Source organism: Canis aureus, chromosome 10, assembly GCF_053574225.1.
Source record: "Canis aureus isolate CA01 chromosome 10, VMU_Caureus_v.1.0, whole genome shotgun sequence".
In the NCBI taxonomy this organism is placed as follows: domain Eukaryota; kingdom Metazoa; phylum Chordata; class Mammalia; order Carnivora; family Canidae; genus Canis; species Canis aureus.
The window spans coordinates 39,795,293-39,818,653 of NC_135620.1; the positions used below are offsets into that span (position 1 = coordinate 39,795,293).

Consider the following 23,361-nt stretch of genomic DNA (forward strand, 5'->3'; position numbering starts at 1 on the left):
GACCTCAGGGCTTGTCCTCTTGCTGTTCCTTCTTCCTGGATGCTCTGCTGTCAAATATCTGCTTTTCGTGCTCTCTTAATTCATCCATGTCTTTACTCAAGGCTCACTTTCCCAGTGAGGCCTACCCTGATCACCTCATCTGGATTTCAGTAACACCCCACCCAGCACCAAAGCTTTAGATCCCTCTTGATGATTCATTCCTTCTTTCGAATGCTTATTATTAGCACACGGTTTATTTTAGTTACTCATCTTTTGTCTCTTTCTTCCACTACATGAAGCCAGGGAGTTTTGTCTGTTATATTCCCTAGCACTAATAGATTTTCAGTAAATATTTGTTGGATGACTGAATCAATAAGCTATAGTAAAATATTCAGCATAATGCTGAGCACTCTGTGAACATGGTACATTCATTTAACAATCTGCTAAGAGTGTTGACTATTTTTTAAAAAGAATATACTAGCTGTTGTATTTATATGAACATTGAGAGATTTTCACAAAAATGCCTTATTAAAATAAACTACAATATGCATAAATGGTGTACAATTCTAAAAGGAAGGAGAACACTTAAATGTTTAAAAAAATGAAATTAAGAGAAAACTGTGTTAAACTACCAGTTATTATTGTGAGTTTTCAGATATGGCACAGAACCAACCATGTTACCTGAACCATAACCATCACCCAGAAGGAAACCCGTGCTGTGAAAGATAGACCTAGCAGCTGCCAGCAAGAACACTAGGGAACTCACTGTGTTTTTAGAGCAATATTTTTGACATTAAAGTGAAATAATTTAAATTTAGAATAAAAAACAATTAAAATTGAAAGCAAAAATAATATACTAATTTCATTATTAAGAAAACATTCAAATTTTAAAAAGCTTATAGCACTACAGCATTATTCTTATTACACATTTATATTCCAAACATATAATTTCCAAGAACAGTGAAAGCCACCCCTCTAATTGTGCACTTCTAATTGTCTTGTCTTCTGCCTAGAAAACATTGATTATTTTCTCATTTTTATTTCTATGCTAGCATAGCTTTCCCACCTAGGTAAATTGTGGTTTGGTGGGCAGATTATTACAGCAAGGGGGATGAGTCCAGGAGGCCATCACCTTGTGGAAGTCACCATGGACCGGAGTCTGTCATCAGTCCAAAAACAACTATGGTTTTATAATCCAGAATGGATTGGCTGAGAACTGAATGAGACTTAGCAGCCAAACCAATTTAAGTAGATGTGAATACGGATATTCGCTCATAATAAAGAATGATACGTTATGGGTTCCTGGTGTCATATAAACTGTCAAGGAAGGGTCAGGCATTCTCCCTATGGGTGAGCTCTGGGAATGTTAAAACTAGGATCAGAAGTTTGGTTTGTTGCATTTTTATATATATAAAGCTAGCACAGAAGAATCTAGGTGTCCCTAAGGTACTTGTATCCATCATCTTCACTATGGTGATCGTTTCACTTCAGGGACCATAGTGATTAACCCTACTGGCCATTGAGTATACATGACCAACTTCTGGCTCTTTGGACTTTTTCTATGTCTGTGTTTCATATCAATTGTTCACTTGGTTGGGCCTGAGTTTGCCAAATAGCAATCACATTCCAGGCCCAAGCTCCTTGAGATGACCACTTCTGGGTCCTCACTGATAAAACTGGATTGCCTCTAATCTTTTTAGTTCCCAACCTGCAGACACTGCACAGCAGGAACGAGCATGCTCAGCTATATGGTGTATTGCAGGCCACAGCATCCTGCCACTACTGTATTTGATCTGACTTCTGTGTGCTCTAACTAAAGAATTGCAATATCATCTAGCTGGCATACCATGCAGGACCTTGTGACATCACTTTAGACGACTCTTCTCCCAAGTGCACTGGAGCTATTTTGAATCATGTCTGGGCTCGCAAGGCCAAGTTAGGTGCAGTGTCATTTGGGGACTATTTTCAGAGGCAATATAGTCAGTCATGCAGTGCTTTCTTACCTCATAGTATGGGTATCAGCCAAGCTCAGTTCCAGATGGTATTTAAAAGGTAACATTTTGAGCTTTTATCTTTTATAGTTCTTACAGGTGAGAGAGCTGGTAAACAGAAGACCTGAGTCTTGCAAGTGGCCAAATTGAATTCAGATTAGTTCATACTCAGAAATTTATCAGAAACACATTTTTCTTGCCACCAGAAGAGAGGACAAATGGCAGGAAATGTAAAATTTGTGCATTACCATGCTTCAGCGCATGGCTTACAGAAATGAACTTGTCATTGTATTCAGATCCACAGGAGTTCTTAGTTAAGAGGCAAGCACTCTGAAAGCTACAGAAAAGAATAGACAAAATTCAATCTATAAACATTCTAGATGTAAAGAAATCAATTCTTAAACCATCTTTCTGAGTATTGTTTTTTATTTTACTTTTAGAGAAGTACTGGGAAATTAAGTTATGAATTATAAGCACTTTTGCTTTTCTCAGATTACTCAGAGGCTATTTACCCTGTTTAAAAAAAAATCTTAATCTTATAAAAGTAAGACACTGAGTCCAGAAGCCAAAATATTTTCTTGCGATGCCTTTGATACATGCATTCCTCTTTGAATGAAAGATTCTTTAGGAGTCTTCTTACTCTGAGGTCTAGTTTCTCATCATCTCACTCATCTCTATCAGCATAAACTCTGGAATCAACTTTATTTTTAAACATTTAGATTCACCAGTTTCTAAGTTGTATTTGACAAAATAAATGTGTAAATTTAAAACATGTAAGTATTATGCTGAGAACTAAAATACTAAAGATACTTCTATTAAATTTTCAAAACAAGCCAAGAAGATATGAACCTTCTGTTGCTATCACTAGCCACATTAGATTATGTGTCTTTTAGTATAAGCTTTGGAAGCTGAATATTATGCTGAACATTTGAAATGCAATTTACCTGGTGCTTCGGTCACTGTTTTTATTCTATTATCTCTTGTTTCCTTGTTACCTATATTCAGAAGTTTGTGTTTGGAGTCACTGGTACCTGTATTGATTACAAACACATCACTTGTGAACAAAATGTCCTCCTTTTGATATGTATTAGTCCAAACATCACTGATCTTTTTCCTTTTGCTAGTTTCTTTCTACTTTGATTTCATTATCAATTTTAACTCACAAAATCACAATAGCTCCACAAAACTACATATGATGAGATTTCAGAATTGCTCTTTTATGCCATTTGGTAAGATATTAGTTATTTAAAAATATTTAGGGAAAGAAAGAGAGGGGACATTGGCAAAAAAACTATGACACATGGGTGAAGCATTCCTGTCCTCTCTGGCGGGACAATGCCTCCATTCATTTTTCTACGCCCTAGGGAATATGTTCTTCCTTTCTTCTAGCAGTGTGGGTTGGCCAGAGAGAAAGAGGAAGAGAGAAAGGCAGTAGAGTCTTCTGTAAATCACCATATACCTTTTCAGCTGACAGACCAGTTCATTGTCAGTGTGTATTTTAAAAGGAGGAAAGCTGAAATAGATTCTTTCTAAATCACACAGGGTGATTCCTTTCTTAAAAAAAAAAACAAAAAAAAAAAACAAAAAAAAAAAGCTCATTTCAAGGAGCTTCTTTTTATATAAAAAAAATCTATTTCAAAAGATCTTAGTAAGATCTTTTGTCTGTTCTTGCCATTGGAAAGCAAAGCAATTGGGTGAAAGTTCATTGGATATTTTCTTATGTTCTTTTTCTGCTGTGGTACATAAAATTGAGTGTTGAGGTCCTTCAGAAATGAACCTATATCCTTCACTAAGCTAAACTTTCAGGAGTATTTAAAATTTCAAAGGACCCTATAGAGAAGAGATTGTCTACCTACAAAATGATTTTTCTTATAGTTCTGAGATTCTGTATAAAACATTGTATATATATCCTGGTCTGCCTATATTATCACATAGACATAAGAGAGAGAGAAAACCAGATATGTGTTAAAATGTTTTTGGTCAACATTTATATAACAATGATAAATAATCCCTTCTCATGCTATGGAAAATATTCTATAGGATGAGGTAATATGAAGTGATATCATGCCAAATACAATTTTTGGCCTCTTGTTTTATAGTTATTTATATAAATATCATCTCTCTAGCTATATTATAAATTCCTTGAGGGAAGGGGTCAATTCACTATTGTATACTTCAAAGAACTTAGCATAGGGTCTCTATGTCATAAGTGCTCAATAAACACATACCAAATGAGGGAATAATATTAGGATCCTTCTGCAGGGATTTCTTGAGACCTTCTCTATACGTTCTTCAAATAAACTTGAAACTTCGAGTCCTGGGAAAGTACATAAAACATCAAATAAAAATACCCGACAATTAAGCACCAGTAAACAAACAAACAAACGCCAAAGGGAGGATATATAATAGTTTTCTAAGAATGGGTAAGGTGCTCTCATTATTGATAAACCTGGTAGTAATTTTCCATCAAAGCATAGAAATAATTAGAGCACAATCATCTCGGTCACTAATTGGTTTTGCAAAAAATGTCTCTTTTCATTTTATAACTGACCTATTTGAAACATGTAGTGAACCATAAAGGGCCACTTGCTTGGAAAAGAGTATGGACAAGTCCCTTGCAGTTTTGTTTGGGTGCTGTTCAAGGCCAAACCCTAAACCTCTCCCAGAACTTGAACCAATTGGGAAGTGCTACCACAAACCAAAGTGGGAAACTCTGAGGAGAGATTATTTCCACTTCATCTTTTATTTTTTTATTTGTGTCTCCCAGCTGCTTATTTAGATATATCCTACTTTCTCATGGGTGTGTTGCTGGCTCTGCACAGTGAATCTCAGGGACCAGGATTTTGGAACAGCAACTTTTAGGAGTTTATGTTCTGGTGCTGTCTGTACTAGACTCTTTCCCATGAGAAGCCAAAAGAATTTCCAGTGGGACAATTAAACTGGAATACAAACATCCACAAAGACAGAATTATCTTATTATCCTTTTCTTGAGCCAGGAAGTCTTTGTTGGGGAGTTGAATCCCTGATAAGGTCTTTATAGGGTGATAAGTGAATGGAATGAAGGCCAGCTAATAAATATGAATATTAATCTAAGAATGATTGACTCCTAGGTAAGTCTTATTAACATTTCTATCATAATGCAGTTGACATATTACCTTATTGGGCTTTTTATTAAAAAATGCAATATTATTTAGACATAAGGACCTAAAACATATATACTGTTTTGAGGTGAAGTAGGGACAGCTAGCTGACCATCAGACTTTCATCTTAAGTCATCATGGGAAAGTAACTATCTAGTGAGGGACCACATTTTCCAGTCTCCTTGTATATAATTAGAACACTGACTGGTTAGTGAAAGGAAATATGATGAAAGAGATGTATGTCCTTCTGGGAAGTACTGAAGAGGCAGGTGCATCTTCCCCATGGTGTTGTTCCCTGTTCTTCTGAATGAGATCTCTAAGACCCTAGAAAGGGGTGTGCCACAAGACAGACCCTGAGTTTCAGAATGACTCTGCGGTAGGGAAGTGGAAGCCCCCCCACACACAACTGGGAATATCTGTAGAAGTCTGTATCAGGAGTAAGACATAAATGTTTATTGTGTTAATGGAATTTGGGGAGTTTATCAGTTCCAGCACCTAGCATCACATTAACAAATATAGGACGTAAAAAATGTCCCAAACAGACGTTATAAAATGGGAGATTTGTTCCTATTATCTTTGATGCTAAATGTTTAGAATTTATCTAAGTGAAGGCATCTTTTGAGAGTCATATTAAAGCTGCAGGATTTATAGATGTACAAGGCACATATATTCCCTGAATGCTGACCTATTTGTATCCTCCTTTTCCCAGAAAATGGTTTTCCTGGTCACTGTTAAGGCCATCTTAGACGCTCATGTCTCTTTATAAAATCTACCCATCCCTTTCCTACCCATTTTCCACCCAGTTCCCATTTCCTCTATGAAGCCTTCCCTTATCACTAAAGGAGTCATTTCCTTTTTTGAGCTCAAAGCAATTAAAATCTGTACAGAGTTTTGTAGTACCTCATATGCTGCCCAGTGAGAACACTCACATTGTTATTTTTACTGAGTAAGGCATCATTTGTCTAAATTGTAAGGTAATGGAGGAACAGAGAATTTTTTTTAAGGAAATGGGATTGGGATACTGGAAATAGACACACTTATCCTTTTGTTTCTACCAAAATGATTATAGGGAGGACAAAAGGGTCCAAGACATATACCTAACCATGGTGTTGACCTCTATAGTGGAGCACTTTTAATATTATATACCAGAAGGGATATAGCAGCCACTGGGCCTTTTACTTTCCCACAAAAATTAAGACATTTATTAATATGCAAAGAAATAGAAAATTGGTCAGGAGTAATGCCAGTGTCTTTACTAATTTTGGCTACACAGACTTCTGGTTATAGTCATCTTCCAAATTTAAGAATGTATTTTTAGCTGATTTAGTACTTGCCATCATTCTTACTCTACCAGCGAGTGTCAATGGCAGCACCATTAGGATTGCAGGTTTTATGTGTTGAACACCCCTGAAAGTTGAAACCAGATTCATTCCACCCACGGTGCCAGCCATGTGGTAAACTCCATCTGGTTCCTTGGATGGGACCTAGATTTCGATGGACAATATGTAATGTGAAGGCTCCACAGTCTGCTACCCAATTTTGACTGATCAGTTGTCCACAGTTGAATATCGAATGTCTGCATCTTAATCATTGTCAACTGTGCAGAAAGACCCTTAGAGATTTTTATATACACTAAATTCAGGAAATTCTCAGGTATGCTTCTCTTAACAATGTAAGTCATGTCCCTTGTGTGCACACAAATCATAATTTGAAAGACCTGTTTAACATTAAGGCTTAAATAATTTGGAGGGTGAGTCCAAGATGAGTCCGTGGAAGAGAAACTCTGAATGGAGAGTTTTCGGTATCCCACACTTGCATTTCAAAAGCAAGAACTATGAATTCCCTTGCAAGCAGTTTAGTCCAATTATTCCAAGTAGTTATGGAAAAGCTTGAATCATTAACCCAATCTCTAGATGGTTTATTTGAGACATTTTAAAAAATAATACATGATATCTAATGTTCTTTCCTCTGACACATTAAGCTTCAGATTAACATATGATAATAATGCAACATTGTTTGGTTGGCCAATTCTTCATATAGCATGAAATAGAGTACAAAAGCACACATGTGCAAACTGAGCTAATATTTCTTTCCTCAAAATAAATAACAGTTATTCATCTAGATTCTTTTCAGTTACAGAAATTGATGATATCTTTATGTAAGGGGCTAGTAGTTTACTAGGAATTCTGCAATATTTGAATTATTTAAGAAGACAACAGAAATGGGTGAAAGAAAAGCAAGCTCTTACCTGATGCAAAAACAAAACAAAACAAAACAAAACAAAAAGAACAACTGTCATACCAATGTAGGGAGAAAAAAAAGTCTGAAAAATTTCAGCAGAGGTTAATTTTTATTATATAATGAGTACATTAAAAACAAGAGTTTGGAAAAGATGTGATTTTCAGCCACTTTTCTAGTGTAATTCTGCAATAACAACAAAAATGAAAATGAGTTGAATTGTTGCAAAGGAAGGAGGCTATCATAAAAGATAGTAAGTAGATTTACCTGTCATTTATTATATCATCCTGTTCGTAGCGCTACATTTGAGATTGTGTCAGCACTTCCATTATAAGCCTGTACTCAGAGGAATTTGGAATTTGGCCAACAAAAGATCATTCTGGACTAAAAGTTGGCACAGAAAGTTTCCTCCCATGAGCAAAAGTTGTTTTCATTATTTCTTCTTCATCGCAGTCTTCTTTTTTCCCTCCCTTTACAAAATTCCATAAAACTTCATCTGGTTGCTTTTAAGCTTGGCTATCTGAAGTAAAAGTTAACTATAAGAGAGCCAACCCAGTGGTTTGAAGACAATACATCTTTTGTCCATCTGGGCAGAATTTGTATTTGGTATTTTATATGAAGGAACCAATACTATTCAGTTGGGAGTATTTAGAGAAAGAGTAAAAACTAATTTCGAAAGACCTCTTAGTTATTGCCTCTAACAATGAAGTTTAAAGCAGTGAAATGAGAGTGAGCAAGAGCTTTTCGCTTACTCCCATTATCGTGCACATTACTTTATGGCTATTTATAAAAACTGTTCTTCACGGTACTCTGGCATCATTTGACACCCATCTACTTTACAGTTTTTATTGACTATAATTTACATACAAATAAAATGGACCCATTTTAAGTATATGCTTCTATGCGTTTTGGTACACGTATGTCACCTCCCAACTCCCACCAGCCACAATCAAGTTTCAGAACCATTTCATCACCATAAAAAGTTGTCTCAGTCCATTTGCAGTTTGCCACCCCAGCCCTAGGCAACTGCTGCTCTTCTCTCTGTCACCATAGATTTGCCTTTTGTAGAACTTTAAGTAGAACCAGATGATATATGATTTCTTGTGTCTCTGACTTCTTCCACATAGTATGATGTTTTTGAAGGCCATCCGTGTTCTTGTATGTATCAGAGAAGTCCGATATTCCTTTTTATTGCTGAGTAGTATTCCACTGTATGAGTGTATCAGAATTTGGTAATCCATTTCTAAATCATGGGCATTTGAAGCTGTTTCCAGTTTGGGACTATTGCTAATAAAACTGTTCTGTTTGTATTAGGTCTTGAGGTCTTGAGGCAGGCGTGTTTTCATTTCTCTTGTTATGCACACATAACCCATGTGTTATTTTGAATTGTGAGAATATATGGATGTTTCTTAAATTTCTGTCATTGATTTTGCATTAAATTCTGTTGTTGTTACACTTATTTTCAACTCTTGTAAATATATTCAACCTTATTTTATGACCTAGCTGTGCTGGTGAATGCACCATCTGCCCTTGACAAGAACATCTACTTGTTATTACCTGGAGTTCTCTATAGATGTCAGTTAGGTCAGACACTGTATAGGGTTTAAAAAATTTCTGTAGTTTTCCTGACTTTCAATCTTCCTGTCCTAATAACTGCTTATAGAGAACTTAAATCTTCATCTATAATTATTGACTGGTCTATTTTTGTTTTCAATTCTGATTTTGGCCTCAGTTGCTTTGGAGTTCTATTGTTAGGTACATAGGTGCATATACATTTATAATTGGTATATCTTTGGTTGACTCTTTTATCTTTATAAAATGTTCCTCTTTTTCTCTATCAGTACTTTTGTATAACACCTGTTTTGTATGAAAGTAATACAGCTTCTCCAGCTATCTTGTGCTTATCATTTACATGGTATATTTTTTCTTAAAACATATCTTTTTAAATATATATAATATATCTGTTGTAGACTACACATATACTTAGATCTTGGGAGTTTTTTGTTTTTTTAGATCTTCCTTTTTAAAAATCTAGCCTGACAATCCCTACTTTTTGGTTGGATTGTTTAGTCAATTCTCATCTTAATGTTGTTATTGGTATGATGATAGTTTAGAATGACATTTTGCTTTTCTTGTTGCATTTCTGTCCTGCCTTTACATTGTTTTCTACAGACAAAATTTTTCAGTATGAAATTTTAACCATATTTCTTTGATTTAGTTTTTCTCATTGCTCCAGGAATTGCAGTTAATATCCTTCACTTACCATAATCTGCTTGAGGTTGGGCAGCCCAGGTGGCTCAGTGGTTTAGCACTGCCATCAGCCCAGGGCATGATCCTGGAGTCCCAGGATCGAGTCCCACATCAGGCTCCCTGCATGAGGCCTGCTTCTCCCTCTGCCTGTGTCTCTGCCAATCTCTCTCTCTCTGTCTCTCATGAATAAATAAATAAAATTTTAAAAAATAATCTGCTTGAGGTTAACTGACTTCTGTTAAAATATAGTAACTATTTATTAGTATAGCTCTTTCCCCCACTTTGTGTTATTTTGTCATTTTTTACATCTATAATAATAGATATGAAAATGTAATAATAACCCCCAATACAGTGTTACAATTATTTTAAATTAATTTAAACAGAAACATATCTTTTAAAGTAATTGAAAGAAGCAAATATTATATACACACACATACATACATACGTACGCACACACACAGCATTTCTGGTGTTCTTCGTTCTTACTGGTGAATCTAAATTACAGTCTGTTGTCATTTCCTTCCATTTTGAGAAATTGCTTCAACATTTCTTGTAGCATAGATCTGCTAGTGACAAATTATCTTATCTCAAAATGTCTGTACTTCACTTTCCTCTATTTTTTTAAAGGTTTTCTTTTTCTAAGACTTTATTTATTCATGAGAGAGAGAGAGACAGAGACAGAGACAGAGACAGAGACAGAGACAGAGACACAGGCAGAGGGAGAAGCAGGCTCCATGCAGGGAGCCTGACATGGGACTCGATCCCAGGTCTCCAGGATCAGGCCCTGGGTGGAAGGCGGCACTAAACCACTGAGCCACCTGGGCTGCCCCCACTTTCCTCTTTCTAGAATAGATTCAGGGAATATAGAATTCCTGGTTGACAGTTGTTTTATTTTTAAGCCCTCAGAATGCATAATACCAGTGTCTTTGGCCTCTGGTGTCTGATGAAGAGTGAGCTGTTAGTTATATCCTTGTTTCTTGTATATGATATGTCATTCTTCCCTTGATGCTTTTAAGAACCATTGCATAATTTTTGCTTTCAGCATTTTAACTGATTTATCAAACTGTGTTTTTCTTTGATATGACCTCCTTGGGATCTATTGAGCATCTTGGGTAATATTAATTAACCTAGCCCATTAATTAATATTGGTTAATTTAAAATTGGTTATATTAGTTAATATTTGATAATAAATTTGGTAAGATTTAGACATTATTTCTTCAAATATTGTTCTGCCCCATTTTATCTCTCTCCTTTTGAGATTCCAATGACATGCATGTTGAAATGCCTTGGGTCTATGTTCATTTTTCTTTCTTTCTTTCTTTTTTGTTCTTCAAGCTGAATACTTAGATATTGCTTTATCTTCAAGTTGACTGGTTCATATTTCTTCTTAAATCTGTTATTGAGCATTTTTAAGTTCAAGTTTATGGTTTCTGTTAGATTGTTTTTCTAATTTTTATCCCTTTGTTAGCATTATCTATTTTATTTAGTATATTTTTTGTTTAGGTATTTGAGCATATTTTTTCTACATCTTTGAACATATTTATAATAGCTGCTTTAAAGTTTTTGCTAAATGCAACATATGGGCCAGCTTGGAGTCCATTTCTATTGAATATAGTTTTTAAGTGAATCTGGTCATTCTTTGTTTTCCTTGAATATCTAGAAATTTTTGGTTGAAATGTGGACATTGTAGATAATATTCTACAGCAATTCTGAATTCTATTTTATATTAGGAGGGTGATGGTGGTGGCAGTTTTCTTTTGCTTTGTAAGTAAGTAAATTTCCTATATTGAAACATGTCTGAAATGAAATATTCTTCCCTCATAATATACAGATGCTACTCTCTTTGTTCAGTTTTTTTTTTTCCTTTTTTCTTCTTAGTATGAGTTCCTAAGCATCTTCCTTGCATCAGTGTAATTTGGTGGCCACACAACCAAAAACAGGGCATAGGGTACACTCATACAGTCAAGTCCATAAAATTTCCATTCTTGTTATTAATCTATGTGTGGGTTCAGAACACATTTAATGGCATAACATATTCTTATGTGTCCCCAGGCTTTTAATTTTTGTCAGGCACATACAGGTTAGCAGTCAGCCAGGCATATATGGAGAATTTATTATCACAGTACTTCTGTAACTCTCTTACTTCTAAAATCCTTACTCCCTTATATTTCTAGCTGCTCTGCCACAGGCCCCAAGTCAAGTTCATCATCTTCAACTGACAAAGCTGTAGATTTTTGCCGCCCATGTTTGCAAGGGCTGGGAACACACTCATAATGAGAAGGCTCTAAATTCACAGTTCTTAAATATAGTAGCAGGTTTTTTTTTATTTTACTTATTTATTAGAGAGAGAGAGAGAGAGAGGGAGAGGCAGGGACACAGGCAGAGGGAGAAGCAGACCCCATGCAGGGAGCCCGAGGTGGGACTTGATCCTGAGTCTCCAGGATCACGCCCTGGGCTAAAGGCGGCGCTAAACCGCTGAGCCCCCCGGGCTGCCCAGTAGCAGTTTTTCATGAATAAACCCTTATCAAACTGTTGCAAGCTTAGGCTATTCCTAGTCCCTAAAATGGTTGTTTTAAATAATTTTATCTATTTTCATACTTATTTTCCATTGACAGAAATTGCTCAGATTCTTTGCAGTGCCCATTCCCATAGTCTGGACCTAGATCTATTTTATAACATGAAGTAAATTAAAGTAAAGTAAAGTAAAATTATCCTTTCCTTGAAATTCTTAGATAATCATTAGACACATACCTACCATGGATAAAAATGTTGGACAACAGTTACATAACTTTGACAAACTTTAAATTGTAAATACCCTTTGACCTAGCTATTCTACTATTCTATTTCCAGGAATTATCTTAAAGAATGATTCAAAATGTGACCAAAATTATAACTTTGGACATACTCATTGAAGCAGCATTTATAACAGTGGAAAATGGGAAAGAAACCAAATGCCCAACAACAAGGTTTAGTGTTATGTATAAAATGAAATGCCATGCTTCCAGTATAAGTAATGGTATAGAGTCATAGTGTATGTTTATTACTGTATGAGCAAAGCAGGGCACAAAGCAATATAGCAATATAGTTCTACCACTCTCTCACTTTTTAGAGTTTGTGGGGCCAGGGAAACTAGAACAAATGGAAGAGAACAATAGGTTTGAGACTCAGAAGCAGGGCTTGGTCTGCCATCAATGAACCAGCCTGGTCAAGCCTGGGTCAGCTGGCTGAAGCATCACCTAAGTCAGGAACTGGTCATTTGATAAATGGAATATTAACCCAAAGAAAGATCTGGATTTAGATGATTGATCCCTAAAAAAAGGTTCAGGTATCTGCCAAGAATCATTAATTACAATGTTTAGACCAAGTTCAGATCCTGGGCAGGGCTAGAGCAGATGGACAGCAAGTAATCAGCAGAAGTCTGGTCCAATTTGCCATCATGGGAGTAGTTACCTGAAAGAAGTAGGGTATATAGCAGTGTGATCAAATGGTAAGCGAAGCAGTTAAAAGGAAATTAGGGTAGCAGACATGTTCTCAGCCTTAGGGATTCAAGGCCAGTCATGGTCATTGAGGAATTGGAGGTGTCAAGACTAGAGTAGAATTAGCTGGGACAAGAAGAAAAAGTGTATTTACTGAGGGAGTACTAAGTGCTGGATATCCCTTCTGACTTATCTTTCAGCAACTCTGTAAAGAAGGTGAGATCTGTCTTCATTCACATTCTTCCCCAAACATGGTACAACTAATGTGCCAAGCACTTTCTTTAGGGATAAGCGAAAAGTCACAGAGCCAGAAAATTATAGAGCCTGGAAGAGAATTCAGGTGTTTCCGAAGAACCAATTATCCCCACTTCTTCATTCTGCAAAAAGATGAAAACAGGAAATAACTATCCTGTGGATTCTATGTAGATGCAAAGGGCATCCAGAAATGGACTGGATCACACTTACAGTGGATAAGTTCATAGGACTGTATGGTCACAAAGAAGGCAGGTTATTTATTATAGTCAGGTTATCACAGAAGCCTTAAAGGATGATTGCACTTTCTACCCTTGGAATCATTCCTTTGTGTTGGGATATGGCAGGTAGTGCCCAGATAGGTTAATAGGTAAGATATATCAGTAACAGAATGCCAGATGGTGAGGGTTCTGTACACCAAAAAGTAAGGAGATTGCTATTGTATAGATCAGGGTTGGCAATTTCTGTTTTGTTAAATGGGTCGCAAAATAGATATTCCAGGCTTTACAGGCCATATGATACAGTGTCTGATGCAACTACTCATTTCTGCCTTTGTAACGTGAAAGCAGTTTACAAATAACTAAGTGTTCCAATAAAACTCTATTCAAAAAGAAAACTGCAAACTAGAGTTGGTCTACAGGTTACAGCTTACAATCTGTTCATCTAGAAAATTCATAGTGTCTACCACTGTGGAGGCAGATGTATTTAATAACTCGAGACTTGTTAACTTGTAAAATCGTGTTAATTGACTAGACAGGCAACCATCATCTTAAAAACAAGGCTTCCTGGATCAAGGCCAGTGTAGTGGGGCTACTGATAACAAGAGAACTCCAGGTGCCTGGTTCAGAGGCAAATCTGAGAGGTACATAAAAAGGGCTCTGTGGTTATGAAGATGAACTTTGCTGACCTTGCCGTTATTCTCTGGATGTGCCAGAGTGAGCAAAGGAAGAATCACGGGGAAAATCAGATACTGAGAACCTCATGTGATATTTGGTCTTTTTTTTCTTCTTCTTTGCAAGATTGCAATATGGGCTCTGGCCCATATAGGAAGGAAAATACTTCTGCTTAACTAGTTATTGTCAGGATGCATTACTTTCGGCCCAGAGAGTGGCCTTAGTTCTAGACACTGCATGAGTTACTTACATAGACTACACAACTGAAAGATTTGCAAGTACTAAATAAGGAATACAGTGCTTCTAATCGGCCAAAAGTGGGTTGGGGGTAGAGTGAAGGAGGAGGTGATATATTGTAATAGCCATATTAAATTGTACTAAACTTGAAATAACGGAGAAAATATTTCCTTAAAGCTAATAGGAAAAATCAGTTACCAGACCCAGGACCATGAATCTAAGTTGTCATCCAGCTGCATGGGCTTATGGAGAGAGTTCCTGCACTGAGGTTTTCATTATAAAACACAGAGGCATTATTGGGGATAAATGAACCAATATGAATGAAATACCTGTAATTGCCAACCTGAAATTTCACGCCAAAAATCATCTGAATCCCAGGTTGATGTGGAGTGGTTTTTCTTCAAGTTCAGAAAGCATCTACTTTATTAGTGGAGTGGGATACTTAGCAGGAGTATGTTTATAAACTTGAATTCTTCATGTTTTCTCTAATATTGGAAACAGAAGGAAAAGGAAGTTCTTCCTTGAATTGTTTGTCCTGAATCTACGTATTGTGGTCTTTTGTTTAATGTGCTAAAGATAATAGTAGTAGTGCCCAGCCACGTGGGTGAGGAGAGCCAAGATCCTGCCAGGTTCTGGTGGCCAATCTGGGAGTGTCTGACCAGGGTGGTTACTTTGTCTTATTCATCTGCCCAGACTGGTTGCCATTCTCCACATTTGCACAAAGGAGCCACGAAGTCTAGTGGTGGTGGTGCTACCTGGTGGCAGGGCTAGAAGGCTGGGCCCATCTTGGACTTGGTGAGGGAGAAGGCTGTGTGGGGATGTTTGGGACCTTTCTAGCAAAATCTCCCAAGAGTCAGCAGGGTGCAGAGGGCAATCTGAGCTGAGCTCAGCACCCCCTTCTCCCCTATCCCAAGAACAGAACTTTGCACAATGAAGTCATGTGATAAATAAGACCCAATAGAATACCAATAGGGGGTGGCCAACTAAACAAATGTTTTATGGGAATTCCCATGGGTCATACAAGAAGGAAGAAGTTGTGCCATGCTCCTTCTCACTTGTTGATATTAGATTTCTATGTCCTTCTTTGCTCTTCCCTCCTCCCCCTTTCCCCTTCCTCTACCTTCTCTTCCTCTCCTCTCTCTTATCAGTACCAAGATCTGCTTAGATCACAGATTTAGCTGACTCTCTCCCTGCCACACCTCCTCTCATGCACTTGTTTCCCCTAGTACATGTGTATGCCATGCTTCTGTTTCTTTTTTTTTTTTTAATAATTTATTCTCCCACAGAATTTTGGTCCTGAACATTTCTTGTTATATTTAGCCATAACTATTTTATGTTTTTGCTTTTTTAAAGATTTTATTTATTTATTTATTTATTTATTTATTTATTTATTTGAGAGAGAGAGAGTGAGGGAGAGAAAACATATGAGCAGGGCAGAGGGATAGGGAGAAGCAGACCTCCCACTGAATAGGGAACCTGTTGTGGGACTCCATCCCAGGACCCTAGGATCATGACCTGAGCTGAAGGCAAATGCTCAACCGACTGAAGCACCCAGGTACCCCCATGCTCCTGTTGCAATAATGCTTTTTAAATGTTGTCATGGTCACAGTAAGAATGGGTCATACATACAGCTTTACCATCCAAAGGTGATGAGTTCATTAATTGTGACAATGAGGCCACATGTCAGAAAATCATCAGCTTTATTGAGGGGCCCCAGGGTGGGTGTAGAATTTACTTAAATTCTCATTACTCTGTCCCCTAATTGCCAGAGTAAGGAGAAAGAAGATGGATGGCATTAAACTGAATTCAAGAGGGCACTGGTTGCCTCAGTCAGTAGAGCATAATCTCAGGATTGTGAGTTTGAACCCCACATTGGATGTAGAGATTACTTAAAAATAAAATCCTTACGGGCACCTGGGTGGCTGAGTTGGTTGAGCATCTGACTCTTGATTTCAGCTCAGATCGTTATCTCAGGTTCTCTTGGGATTGAGCCCTGCTGAGCAGGGAGTCAGCTTGAGGATTCTCTCTCTCTCTCTCTCTCTCTCTCTGCTCTTCCCCTTTCTCTCTCTCTCTCTCTCTCTCTAATAAATAAATCCTTTAAAAAAATAAAATGAAATAAATCTTTAAAATAGCCTTCAAGAATGAACATTTTGACTTGCAACCATTGTTCTTAGTCACTTTCGTATCTTCATCCCTTTTGAAAACTGCATTAATTTCATCTTCTTTATGTATATGCATATCTATAACATTTTGCAAGCAACTTTAAACAGTTCATGTACACACTCCAAACTCACTCATGGATCTGAGGTTAATTTTTGAATGAGATGAATCTATAATGATTTAAATGCACTATATTAAGTAACACCAAATTTGCTATAGTTTTTTGTAATGTAATAACAAAAAGAAAATATATTTTACTGTGAAGAGACTTGTCCCTTATCACCTTAATTAAGTGATTAAACTTAGCATCACTAATAGTGGGCACCTTCCAATAATAATGCAATATAAGGTTAAATTCATAGTTGGTGAAGTACCCTGACTTATACCTAAAAAAAGTCTTTGGGCCTAACTCCTAAGTGACAGAAAATCCAGGAAATTAAAAAACCAAGTTAAATGATATTGATTTCAAGGAAACAATGAGACAAATTCAAAATGCGGAACATTCCCCAAAGCAACTAGTTTCGTATTTTGAGACGGTTAAGATCTTTAAAAACAAACAAAACAGCTGCACAGACTATTCTAGATTAAAAGAAACTATATGAACATAACAATCAAATGTCGAGTGCAAACCCTGACTGTATTCTGGTTCAAATAAACAAGCTATTAAAAAGTTTTTGGGTAACAGTTAACAAATATTTAACATAAGCTAGATGTTAGATGATATTGGGGAGTCATTGTTATTTTTCTCAGGTGTGATAATGGCATTTAATATATAAGTTTATAGAAATTTTTTATATTGTATACATTTTATTTTTTTAAGATTTTATTTATTTATTCATGAGAGACACAGAGAGAGAGAGAGGCAGAGACACAGGCAGAGAGAGAAGCAGGCTCCATGCAGGGAGCCCGACGTGGGACTCGATCCCAGGTCCCCAGGATCACGCCTGGGGTGAAGGCAGCGCTAAACCGCTGAGCTACCCGGGCTGCCCTGTATATATTTTTTACATATGGATCTATACATGGATGTATATAAACACAAAGTACATATGACAGAATCTTAATGTTGCATTGTATTCTTTCAATTTTTTATATGTTTGAAATCTACAAAATAAAAATAGAAAAAAATGAATTAAAGATAAACTTTTTTAAAGTATGGCATAAAGTTGTGTTCTTAGTCATGCATTTGATCAACTTTAGGTTTTTTTTCTGGACTGCCTAGTCTGAATAATTCACAGAGCCAGAACCGAGCATTTTATAGTAGGTCACCATTGACCAAGAAATCATGGTGAAGCTTTTTGTTTCTCTCATTCATTCTAGAGGTGATTAAAGATCTGTGCCTTTAACTAAAAATACAGCATTGCTTTGGGAGACTTTGTATCTCCGAGGCTTAAATAATGCTTTCTGGCAAACACTGAAGTTGAATACTTTTTAAAAGAAAACATACCAGAACTGCCACTGGCCACCATCTCTACCACCACCACCACCACCAGGCTGCTCTGATGTAATAAAAGGAGATACAAAAAAGTTAAGGAAATGTTATCACCTGAGATCATATTTTCCAACTGGAATTCATTGAGAACTAACAAAGTTGGACTAACAGAGTCATGATGTGCCCGGCATCCCCAAGTCTAATTAAGTCAGCCCGTATTATCTCATGTCCCACCCGGTGCAGTACTATGTAATGCCGCAGATTACTGGGGATTGCCAAGGACTTACTGCCAGTATTAAATTGTATAGATAATGGCTTTTGGCATTTTTGTTAGAAGGGACTGGTTTCAATATGCAGTAAGGCAACATCGTTGTACTCTCAATGGTTAGTTCATCACCAGCTTCCCGCCCCCACCCCCGCCTTTTTTTAAGTCCCGAAAATAGCTTACCAAAGATTTGTCATTTCCTGCCTAGAGAAAGTTCTGGAGTAGTTGTGTTTTTATAAATATCAGATGTGTAATCTCAGACATGAACTTATTATAACTAGCCCCAAGGCATTGTGAGCTGCGAGTTGCCACACAAAAATTAAAGGGGTCAAATTCAAGAGGGATGTGTGTCAAAAGGCGCTGGAAAATGGCACGAGCTTAATAAGCATCCCTCAGATGAACCTGTGATTGCGGCGGAACCTGCCATCTGTCTTGTGCTGGTGGCTGGCCTCCTAAATGCCTTTTATAGCCCCCCGGTAGTGAACAGGGTCCCCTGAGCTCAATTGGAAGAAAAATATATTAAGTTGGCTCCTCTTAACTGAAGGGAAAGGGAGAGACATGTTTAAATGACTATCTCTTGGGCTCTATTTACTCTGTTAAAAAATACTGTACCTGGTATTTCAGAAATAGGAGCTCTTTGAACCTCAGTCAAAGTCTTTCGGGGGTCATTTGGTATCCTTTTGGAGCAAGGGACTTGATGCTATTGTTTTATTGGTAGCATTTATCATTCAGTTCCACTTCCTATTTTACCTTTTTCTTTAACAGCGTATGATAAAGTAGCATCATAAAAACAGGCCTGCAGGCCTGACTTAGCCTCCACTCAGCTAAGCCATCGTTTCTCGATTGGAGTCTGAGTTGGCTCCAAAGGGGGCCCAGGTTCTCCGAGCCAGGACACTCTCCCAGGGAAGCAATGAGAGCGGAGGTAACAAGTGGGATGAGGATGATGATTAGGCTAAAAAGTAAACTCCGGAGAGGCTAGAATTAAGGGGAGGGCATGGGATTCAGCAATTACACATAGGGAGCCAGAGACCAAATACGAAAAATGCCCAAGACCAGTGCAGTGTAAAAATAAAGAAATATGGGGATGCCTGGGTAGCTCAGTGGTTGAGCGTCTGCCTTTGGCTCAGGGGGTGATCTCCAGGTCTTGAAATCAAGTCCCACATCGGGCTCCCCACAGGGAGCCTGCTTCTCCCTCTGCCTGTGTCTCTGCCTCCCTCGCTGAGTCTATCATGAATAAATAAATGAAATCTTTAAAAAAGAAAAAGAAATATGGTCCACGAGTCCTTGAGAGAGTCTTCCTTCTTAATTGAAAGTGATACCAGAAAACAAAATCAAACGATGAAAAGGAAAGGTCTAAAATAAAAGGAGTGGGGAGCTGCTCTGAATTCAGTAACAGTAACTGTGAAGCTCAAGGCACTGAGTTTTGATTCAGAAAACCAGGTTCGATCAGCTCAGAATATCTGACTCCAGAGTGATGCCCACGGATGTGTGTATAGTTAACTAACTTTTATTAAGTGCTTACAGGGTCCAGCCCTCAGTAGGTGCTTTATGATCATGCAAACATGTGTTCTTTGTAACACCCTTGAAGCAAGCACTTGAAGGATTCTCATTTTCCAAGTATAAAAAACAAGACTGGGGTAAGCAGTTTGCTCAGGCCCACACTTAGTGTCAACCAAGGACAATAGTTCCAGCTGTCATTTCTACTACGCAATATGTGCACTCATCTTGTCTGGTCCTTGTAATAACTATGTGATATTAGCACTATTATTATCACCATTTTATAGATGGTGAAATGGAGGCTTGGAGGAGTTATAGGTAAGTTTCACAAGGTCCTGCAGCTAGCAAGCCTGAGTGCCAGGATTCAAATCCAGGAGGTCTGACTGCAGTGCTTGGCCTCTGAGCTGCCACACTTCTGCCTCCATATGTAGTTTTTCCTCTATAAATTCCCCTCGATGGCTATTTGTATCTTCTCCATTGGGAGGGAATGACTTAGTAGAGAGCATTTGATATATCTAAAGTTAGCTTTAAAGTTTTATATATTTTTTAAGATTTTATTTATTTATTCACGAGAGACACAGAGAGAGGCAGAGACACAGTTAGAGGGAGAAGCAGGCCCCCTGCAGGGAGCCTAATGCGGACTGGATCCCATGATTCCAGGATCACACCCTGGGCCAAAGGCAGGCGCTAAACCGCTGAGCCACTCCGGCGTTCCAGTTTTAAAGTTTTAAAGAAGTGCCATACAACTACTATTGGAATGGCAGGTAATGTTGCTATGTAGATAAAGGTATTAATAACCTTGTTATTAAAGAAGTTGTCACTTAGAACTGAACTCCTGGATGAGAAAAGAGATCTCAGGAGCAGAGTGCAAGAAACTGGCTTGATTCTGAGTCCTGCCATGTTCTCTCTGGGAAGGCAATCATGGGACAGTGATTAGGATGCCCTACTCTTTTCAAATTTGGAACTCTTAGCTTGCATCAAAATTGGCTGCAAAGCAGAGGCTGCCAAACCTGGGCGATAGAGCCTAGGTGTAAGAATTGGCAGGGGTCACAGATAACTGGAAGCTGGAAAAGCAGGCCCATGGACTCAGAGCCGAGGCTGATAAGGGCCAGAGAGGAACAGAAATCTGGAACTTACGAAATGAAAAAAAGATCCACACCAAAGCACACTGTTTGGTGAAACTTCAAAATGCCAGGTAAATTGGGACAGTCCTCAAATATTCCAGGGAACTTGGAATCAGAATTATATCAGTCTTCTCATTAGCAGCATTAGAAACCAGAAGGCAGTGGAACAATGCTAATAAATAAAATAAAATAAAATAAAATAAAATAAAATAAAATAAAATAAAATAAAATAAATCCTGTGCTTGGAAGGTTTATAATGAGAAAGTGCTCTTTGAAACAGGCAATTTAATTTTTAACATTAAAATTTTACCAAACGTTTGTATTTTGTTCTCACTTTTATAGTTGAGCTTGTATATATTTATATTAAGGAGATAGATCCACATTAATGAGATGTCTTGGGCTTGAAGTTATCTGAATATCGTTCCTATTAAAGAAAGCTCAGGGTGCCTGAGTGGCCCCATTAAGCATCTGCCTTCAGCTCAGGTCATGAGCCCAGGGTCCTGGGATTTAGTCCTGATCACTGAGCACTGAGCACTCAGTCCCTACTCAGCAGGGAGCAGGCTTCTTCCTCTAACCTTTGCCTCTCTCTCTGCTCCTCCCCTGCTCATGCTGTCTCTCTCTCTCTCTCTCTCCCATAAATAAATAAATAAATAAATAAATAAATAAATAAATCTTTAAAAAAATTTTAAAAGTTCATTTAATAATGGTAACCTAATACATAAAGACAGACAACATAGAAACTCACACTTTTGGACGGCCCGGGTGGCTCAGTGGTTTAGCACCGTCTTGGGCCCAAAGCATGATCCTGGAGTCCCTGAGATCAAGTCCCACCTCAGGTTCCCTGCATGGAGCCTGCCTCTCCCTCTGCCTGTGTCTCTGCCTCTCTCTCTCTCCCTCTCTCTCTCTCTCTCTGTATGTCTCTCATGAATAAATAAATAAAATCCTTAAAAAAAAAATGAAAAAGAAACTCACACTTTGGTCTTTCCCACTCACCAAGCATCCTCAAACAATGCCAAAGAATGGTGTATGGGAAGACTTTAGCATGGTCTGGGTAGTCCCTAGGCCAAGCACCAGTTTTGACATTTAAAGTAATCAAGAAACGATCAAGGAATATTCACCTACAAAGCAAACACTGGAGATTAAAAAAAAAAAAATAAAGTGCTACTTTCTTCTTTTGAGAGCGTTGCCAGGCTTCCCACCTCAACTTGAGCTGCCTACCTTAAAGACCTTTCTCCAGACTCTCATGGCTCCCAGCGAGCAGAGCTCCTCGGCCTTCCAGCATCTGCGGGGGGTGGTGTAGGCCTTCCTTTCCTTCAGAGCCGGCCCATGGCCTCCCGGGTTTGGGATGCCCCGCCCCCCGGACCTGGGAACCTTGGCTGCCCCTTTTGGCCACGCGTGCGGCCGCGCCCGGCTACCGCGCGGGTCCCGGGAGTCGCCCTGCACTTCCGGACACGGCCAGCCGGGGGCGCGCGGGAGCCCCAAGGGAGCGGCGGGAGGCGCGGGAGGAAGACGGAGCTGAGAGCGGCCGCTGGGCGGGCGTGAGATCGCTGACGCCGCCCAAACCAAAGACGATAAAGAACGGTCCTGCCTAATGAGAAGGATGGCGTTTTTATGACCGCTAATGGATTTCGCAGCAAGATTGCGCTCCTTTCACGAGCCTGGAGTCCATTCGCAGCTGTGACCCGGGCTTGGAGGAGCGCGCCCTGGTCTCCCGCGCTGCGGCGCTGCTCTCCTTTCCCGGCTCGGCCTAGGGGTGACCCCCGGGCCGCGGCCCCTCCTCGGCCCTCCACCCCGTGAGGCAGCCCCTTTGCTGCACACCCGTGAAATGCACTTAGCCTTGGCCTGCGGAGATGTCACTCTCTCGGGGCCTCGTTATGCATCAGTGTAATATTTTTTCCCCCTGCCTAGATGTCCTCCGCATGTCTCGTCGTTGTTGTAAAACAGTGTGGCTTTCAAACTTTCTCTCTCTGTCACAGGATGCCGTGTTCGAACCTCTGCTCACGTACAAGCCGGTCTGTCTGTAAAGCAACAGGAACCTGAGGAATCCTTGAAGTGATGGTGGGAAGAAGGGGTGTGGATGCTTCTACCTCTCCCACCCCAACCTCCCACAGGCCTGCAGGGCCTCAGGGGGCAGAGCTGTGTAAAAGCTCCTTTTTTTTTTTTTTTTTTTTAAGAAAAGAGAATCTGTTGACTCCTGAATGCTGCAAAGGTCTTATTTCCTCTGTGCTGTGCCCAGGGGTGTTTGTCATGTGATATTAACACAGGGAAACCTCAACTGAAATTCAGAATCAATAATCCTTCCCAAAGGTTGAGGTTCCAGTTTATCGTTTTGGTTTTGTTTTCTGTTTTGACACAGAAAGAGAGGCAGAGACACGGCAGAGGGAGAAGCAAGTCCCCTGCGGGGAATTTGATGCGGGACTCGATCCCAGG

The 23,361-nt window shown here is 38.7% G+C and overlaps 1 protein-coding gene and 1 long non-coding RNA gene across 4 annotated transcripts in view; one reads left to right on the top strand and one right to left on the bottom strand.

Moving 5' to 3' along the window:
• The window catches only part of ADAMTSL1 (ADAMTS like 1), an 873,417-nt gene that overhangs the window by 333,033 nt on the left and 517,023 nt on the right, over positions 1–23,361 (top strand). The window lies entirely within an intron of this gene.
• Positions 915–22,321, bottom strand: LOC144321665 (uncharacterized). Its single transcript, XR_013387261.1, has 4 exons — positions 22,150–22,321; positions 4,199–4,287; positions 2,915–3,001; positions 915–2,307 (listed from the first exon to the last, which is right to left on the bottom strand). It is a non-coding gene; the product is annotated as an uncharacterized LOC144321665 (long non-coding RNA).